Source organism: Psammomys obesus, unplaced genomic scaffold (genome assembly GCF_907164565.1).
Source record: "Psammomys obesus unplaced genomic scaffold, mPsaObe1.curated_primary_1811, whole genome shotgun sequence".
Taxonomy (NCBI): Eukaryota; Metazoa; Chordata; class Mammalia; order Rodentia; family Muridae; genus Psammomys; species Psammomys obesus.
In genome coordinates, this window is record NW_026596326.1 from 1,149,426 (window position 1) to 1,157,323 (window position 7,898).

The following is a 7,898-nucleotide window of genomic DNA, read 5'->3' on the forward strand; positions in this document are numbered from 1 at the left end:
AAAAAAAAAAAGGAAAATGTAAAAGCACTATTCCAGGGGCTCCAGAACTATCTTCATGGTGCTAATCCCTCCTTGTGTTCACTGTCTTCTGCTTAATGTGCCTTTTGGGGCTTGAGCAAGTGCCCTTTCCCGATGGCACAGTGAGCTCACGTCTCCTGTCATGGGTTTTTCTGGAGACTGAGAACCAGAATTCATGTTGGAACTGCCCAGATTAAGAGCTAAAGGGTTCTTAAGAGGGGAATGGGGAGGGGCTGGTGGTCCCAGTACACAGAGCCCTTGAAATTCACCAACCTCTCTAAGGATCTCAGGAGGCTCAGGTCAGGGGAAGCTTCGGAGGAGGGAAAATGGTCCTGCCCGTTCCTCATTCCTCCTGTTTCCTCGACAGTCAGTGCCTGGGGGAAGCAAAGGCATGTTTAGTAATGCCAAGACAAGAAGGAGGCCCTGTTCAGGAAGCTTCTCCCAGCCAGGAAGAGGACTCATTCATTCCTGGAGCGGATCCCGGCCTAATCTTCCACCAGGACCTGACGAATTGACCTTCATGCTCGCCCTTGACAGTTCATGGTTAAGCCGGAAGGCACACATCAAACCCACTATACCACAAAGTACAAAGTTAATAAGGAGTAGGCGGAAGGAGCCACTCACTGTGCCTAGAAATGGAGCCGGGCGTGGCTACCCTCATGGCATGCAATCAGAAAAAAAACTCTAACGGTCTAAGTGAAGAAGACACTTGTTCACATGCCTGAAAAATTCAAAGTGTTGGTTTAGGCACAGCTGTATCTAGGTGTTCTGATAATGAATATTCCTCTCCTATCTCTGCTCCCCGACCCCATCCCTCCTTGTTGACTTCTGGACAGTTTTCAGCTAATGGCCTCTGGCAGTTCTAGGCTCACATCCTACCTGAGTCACTCCAGTGAACTGGGGTCTCTTAGGATGGTCCAGGGGGTCATGATCCAGCCTGTCACAGCACAGGATACCATAGGTGTGTGTTATAGACCCACAGTGAGTGGGGGGAGGGGCAGGAAGGGGGAGGGGTGGAGAACTCTAAGTTGGAGGTACTATTACCAGACCAAGGGCATGGCTAATGGGTTGTAAAAGTGTTTTCCTCACCACAACTGGGTAGATGTTTTCCAGTTCAGTGGTGGAGGGTGGGGATGTATCTGACCAGGCAGGGGCAGGCCAAAGAAAGATGTGGAGATCTGGGCCTGCAGGAATTGGAACTTGGTCTGAGCCTGAGTTCCAGCACAGGAACACTTCGGGGGGCTGGGAACGGGGCAGCCTGCTGAACACCCTGCTTTCTCTGTCAACAGAGACTCAGCGGAAGTCTTTTTTCAAAAGGATTTATTTTCATTTCTAATTATTTGTGGGAGAGAAGAAGAGGGAGAGGGGAGGGGATAGGTAAGAAGGAGAGATGGGGGGTTTGTGTGCTGGTGCCCTCAGAGACCAGAAGGGAGCCTCAGATCTCCTGGAGCCAGAGTTTTTAGGCTGGTACGAGCCAGCTGACATGGGTATTGGGATAAAATTGGGGTCCTTTGGAAGACCAGTACATACTCTTAATCCCAGAGCTATTTCTCCAGCCCCATTAGAGGAAGTATTTAAGCAGAAGAGACCTGGTGAGACTTTCCTTTTAGAAAGATTTCAGGGTGGGATGGATGGGCTTCAGTGCAGACCTGGGGTGGAAGAAAGGTGAGTCAGAAGAGCCCTAGGAGGAAACCCAAACAAGCATCCCAGCCTATCCAGTGGAGGCAGGGCTTAAGAAAGGTATAGACTGAGCCCAGTGGTTTCAGATCTAGGGGCCAACAGGAAAGCCATTTGCTGAACTTTAGCATATAAGATGGTAGCAGGGTGCAGTTTGGTTAGGTTAAGAAATCTTTGTTAGGTTTCTGTTGCTATGATAAAGACCATGACAAGGTAACTTGAGGGGAAAAGAGTAAAGTGAGATAACCCTCTGCTTCAGTTTCTGCTTCCAGGTTCCTGCCCCTGCTTGAGTTCCTGCCTGACTTTCCTCAGTGATGATGCGTAGGAATGTTGCTTACTCCCCGTGTCTTGCTCGGCATGCTTTCTTACAGAATCCAGGACCACCTGTTCAGGGGTGGCAGCACCCATGGTGAGCACAGGGAGGGCCCTTCCACATCAATCATTAATCAAGAAGACACCCCACAGACTTTCCTCAGATCAATCTGATGACGGCATTTTCTCCACTGAGGTACCAATGAGCCCCTAATTGGGGTCTGCCTGCCACCGCCTATGGCTCTAAAGCTCAGAAAAGAACCTGCCAGAGACAGAGCCAAGGCAGCAGACAGAGGTCTGAAGTGGTGAAGGGAGAGTGTTGAAGAAGCCACAGTAAGTTGTCAAGGCTTGCTGGCCTTGGACCCTGGGTAAGAGCTATTAGTTCCCAGGGTGTTGATTTCACTGTCTGTGAGACTGCCAATGCCCAGCTCCCAAGCCATTGGCAGGGCAGAAGGGAACCCAGGAAACATGGGGTAGATGCTCAGAGGACAGCAGGAAAGCAGGCAGAACAGGAGTGGGACAAGAGAGTGTCAAAGAGCTGCAGCTAGGGAAGGGACACCAACTTCTGATGCTGTAAGTGAGCTAAATACAAGCGTCCTGCACCACAGACCCGTGGGTGGGGCTGGAGCCAGGGCGAGAGCTTTGTGGTGGAGCTCTGCTCTAGCAGTCATCGCTGAGGACAGCACAGAGCCACCCCGTTGGCAGCATCCAGGACCTTAATTATTCCCTCCCAAAACCACAGCTTGACACTAAATGGTCGCACTGGACTCAGGACGGGTGTTGGCCAGATGGCCTTTCTGTAACCCATCCCAGTGGAGAGAGATTTTTTTGGAGGTTGCCTTCTTGTCAGCAGATGAGGAAAATGATCTGTGTGTTGCTTGTTTGAGAAGCATGTGTGAGTGAAATCATGGCAGGCTTCGGAACCGGAAAGCCTTCTGCTCCAACCGTGCCCGTCGAAGGGAATGGGCCCTTGATATGTGTCCTCTGATCTCCATACAGTATATCATGGCACTCTAGTACCTAAATTCATATATGTGTGAACATGTGCGCTCACTCACACACACACACACACACAACACATAAATAATAACATAATAATGACAGTAATAAGGATAATTAAAATTTGAATAATAAGGCAGAGAACCGTTTGGGGAAGATACCTGGTATTGACCTCTGTCTTTCCACAAGGATGAATTCACACACACACACACACGCACGAGTGCACATATGCATGCACACACACACGTCCAGAACACTAAATAAGACAGACCCTAGCAGGCAGAGCCTTCCCCTTCTCCCTTTCACTCACGCGTGATGTCCCAGCTACTAGGACTGAGGTGGCAAGACAGAGTGAGGCAGGCTTTGTGGTCAGGAGATGAGAGGAGGAAGGGAAGGAGCACTCCAGATGCTTTGAGGGTCGCACTCTCAGGGCCAAACTGAACAAGCAGCAACATGGCTGATCCCAGCTGGGAAGTGGGAACAAAGGACAAGCATCCTCTCTTGAGATCAACCTAGCACCTTCTAAAACCAGGGACTTCTAAGGGTGAAGTGGGACGCTCTGCCTGTGACAGATGAGCCGTGACTGCACCGAGGGTCTGGAACTGTGAGATGTAAGGGCTCTGTGCGACTGTCTAAGAGAACCTGAGCTCTTCGGTGGTGGGATAGAGGGATCTTACTCTTCTCCCTCCCCCAGTTTTCTGCTAAATATCCTCTTTGGCTAAACCGGAAGAGAAGTTAAAAGAAAAAAAACAAAAAAACAAACAACCCTCTAATGGGGTCCACTCAGGGTCAGACTCTCTGAATGTAGAAGGGTCTGGAAGGCCAAACAGAAAGTGTCCAATTGAGTTCACACCCTTTGCAAAGTAGGAGTGGGTGAGGTCAGACACTCTCAAAGCCCACCCCTAGTGACAAACTCCCTCCAGCAGGCTTCACGTGCTACACTTTTCACAACCTCCCCAAACCACACCACCAGCAGGGGACCGAGTGTTCAAATTCATGGGCCCACAGGGCCCATCACAACGAATACGGAGAGCAATCATCCCAAAGGGCTTTCTTGCAGGGGACGCCAGATCCCTGAGCCAAAGAACAAGCTCTATTGCCAAACTCAAGAGTTCTCAGTGTCATTTGTGTCTCCCTGTCCCTAGCCCACACCTGTCTGTCTACGCCTTCGGCATGTGTAATTGTGTCCAGCTATACTGGAACTGTCATTGTTTCTGTTATTCTGCAACGCCTATACCCAGACTCCAGACTTGGTCATCAGCCGTATGTGCCCTCCCTGCTCCCGAGAAACTGGAACTGGGGTAGGAGGACATTTGGGAGCAGAAGGGACTAAGTAGAGAAAGGAAGGGACCCCCTTGCCTTCCTGGTTCTGATCATCTCTTTCTGGTCAACACCTAGAAATTTTGACATAACTAACCATGCCACCTATAAAAGAACTGTACTTTCTTGTCTGAGAAACAGCACAATCAAGTTGTTAAGAATAGATAATGAAGGTGAACAGTGCAGGCATAAGGTTATTGTGTTCTTCAAATGTTGTTTATCTGGTTGTAATCCTTGTTTTAAGATTCTCCTGCCCCAATGTTGTATAAACTCTGCTCCCCAATTGTCCGCTAATGTGCCAATAAAGCAGTCTACATCCAGTTGCTGAGCAGGGAAGAGAGTAGGGGTAGGCTTCCTGCCAGCCAGGGGAGGAGGAGTTAGAGATGGAAGTAGGGAATTCAGCCATAGGCAGACATCCACAAGGAACCAGAAGAGAGAGCTCAGCAGGAAAACGACAAAATGCAAGTATGCCTGGGATGTACACTGGTAGGAAACCAAATTAAAGGGTTAAAAGGTTAAGAATAGAATAATAACTGCTCAGTTATTGTGTTGAGGAGCTTATTATTAAACAAATATAAAAGAGTCTCAATTATTTGTGTGATATCCAGATTAAGAAACTGAGAAACAGTTTTATAAAAATGACCTTAACAGGGCAGTGGTGGTACACACCTATGACCTCAGCACTTGGGAGGCAGAGGCAGCAAGATCTCCGAATTTGAGGCCAGCCTGGTCTACAGAGTGAGTTCCAGGACAGCCAGGGCTACACAGGGAAACCCTGTCTCAAAACAAAAAATGCATAAAAAAGTAAATAAAAATATACCTGTGGGGCTGAGGAAATGGCTCAGTGGTTAAGAACACTAGTTGCTCTCCCAGAAAACCCAAGTTTAGTTTCCAGCACCACATGGTGGCTCACAACCACCTGTAACTTTAACTCCAGGGGATCTAGCATCCTCTTCACACTCACACACTAAAAACAAAAGAATGGCTAACAAACTGTGCCTCAAATGCAATCCTTTGGCCCCAGTTTCTAAGTAACATTTTTTTAAAATCAATCTTCCTTCCTTCCTTCCTTCCTTCCTTCCTTCCTTCCTTCCTTTCTTTCTTTCTTTCTTTCTTTCTTTCTTTCTTTCTTTCTTTCTTCTTTCTTTCTCTTATTTATTTGTTTATTTTAATTAATTACAGTTTATTCACTTTGTATTCCAGCTGTAGCCCCTTCCCTTGTCCCCTCTCAACCCCACCTTCCCTCCCTCTTCTTCTCCTATGCCCCTCCCCCAGTCCACTGATAGTGGAGGTCCTCCTCCCCTTCCATCTGACCCTATAGCCTATCAGGTCTCATCAGGACTGGCTTCATTGCCTTCCTCTGTGGCCTGATAAGGCTGCTCCCCACTCAGGGGGAGGTAATCAAAGAGGAGCTCCTGAGTTCATGTCAGAGACAGTCCCTGTTCCCCTTACTAGGGAACCCTCTTGGACACTGAGCTGCCATGGGCTACATCTGTGCAGGGGTTCAAGGTTATCTCTATGCATGGTCCTTGGTTGGAATATCAGTCTCAGAAAAGACCCCTGTGCCCAGATTTTTTGGCTCTGTTGCTATCCTTGTGGAGCTCCTGTCCCTTCCACGTCTTTCTGTCTCCCCCTTCTTTCATAAGATTTCCTGCACTCTGCCCAAAGTGTGGCTATGAGTTTCAGCATCTGCTTTGATACCCTGCTGGGTAGAGTCTTTCAGAGGCCCTCTGTGGTAGGCTCCTGTCCTGTTCCCTGTTTTCTCCCTCTTCCAATGTCCATCCCATTTGCCTTTCTGAATGAAGATTGAGCATCTTACCCAGGGTCCTCCTTCTTGCTTAGATTCTTTAGGTGTACAGATTTTAGCATATTATCCTATATTATATGTCTAATATCCACTTATAAGTGAGAATATACCATGTGTGTCTTGCTGCTTCTGGGATACCTCACTCAGGATGATCTTCTCTAGTTCCCACCATTTGCCTGCAAATTTCATGATTTCCTTGTTTTTATCTGTTGAGTAGTATTCCATTGTGTAAATGTACCACAGTCTCTGTATCCCTTCCTCAACTGAGGGACATCTGGACAGAAACAATTTTCTTAATCAGTGGTTTATCCCTATGATAATGCCTTCTCTAACCGAAAGCCTGCAGAGTGTGCCTGAGTGTCTTATCCCCAAGAAAAGAATTCAGTGGATAAGACAACTAAAACTAAGCATATGTTTTCCCTGGTATCTAAGCCTACTTGCAGATTAAGTGGCTTCAAAGCCACAGATCTCATTTGTAGCTGCTGCTGCTGCTGCTGCTGCTGCTGCTGCTGCTGCTGCTGCTGCTGGGACACTTGAGCACATCCCTCTTGTAGCAATCCCGCCTGAGACCTCAAGAGTGTTGCCTTGTCTTTCCGTTTGTTCAGTAATCTCACTGATTTTGCCTCACTCTGACTCACTCTGAAATCTTTTTCTGTGCCAAATGTCCGCTTCCTCGGTACACCTGGACGGAGTTTTCCTGAAGCTCTGAGGGGCGTGCTCCTGGGTCTCACTGCCCGTAATCAGTGAGCTAGCTGCACTTCCTGGTGCCAGGGATGAAACCATCTTCCAGGTGTTCATGGGTGCCACATCTGCATCCACTCTAGACATCGATATTCATTTCTTCCTGTTACCAAGTACGTTCCCGTGCACTGCTTAAACTTTTGGTGGGGAATGGCCACCTAAGAGCTTTTCAAGGGGCTGGAGAGATGGCTCAGTGGTTAAGAGCACTGGTTGTTCTTCCAGAGGTCCTGAGTTCAATTCCAGAACCTAGTGGCTCACAACCATCTATATTGGGATCTGATATCCTCTTCTGTCGTGCACACATACAGGAAGACAGAACACTCATATATACATAAATAAATAAATATTAAAAAAAATATTTTGGGGGCTGGAGAGATGGCTCAGTGGTTAAGAGCACTGGCTGCTCTTCCAGAGGTCCTGAGTTCAATTCCCAGAAACCACATGATGGTTCACAACCATCTAAACTGGAATCTTATACCCTTTTTCTGGCATCCCTATGTACATGCAGATAGAGCACTCAGACTCTAAATAAATAAAATCTTAGGGGAAAAAAAACAGTTTAAAAAAATACTTTTTCACAAGAGTATTTGAGGTTTCACTTTCAGAGATGAAGGCCTCATTCTCAGTCAATGCCTGTCTGAAACTCCTGGTGGAAAATTCAGTGTAAGAAATCAATTTGTAACAGGTAAATTGTCACTCTGGATAACAAGGAGAGGGCTCTTGCAGTCTCCATCCTGCCCGAGACTGGAATTATCTTTTGTTCCATGGATCTGTGTGACATATACTACCTGCCCTGTGGGCAGTTGGGTGAGACAGACCCACGTTTACCCACCTTTGATCACCATTGCAATAGTTCTTTTCTGTTATTGTTAATCCTACTGTCCCTAATTTAGAAGTTAAACTTGACTGTGGATTTGTGTATATAGGAAAACAGAGCTCGGTACTAGTCAGAGCTCTGAGCATCTGAAAATGTACATTACCTTATTAATATAAAGAGTCATAATCACATTCATAATTTTTGTCA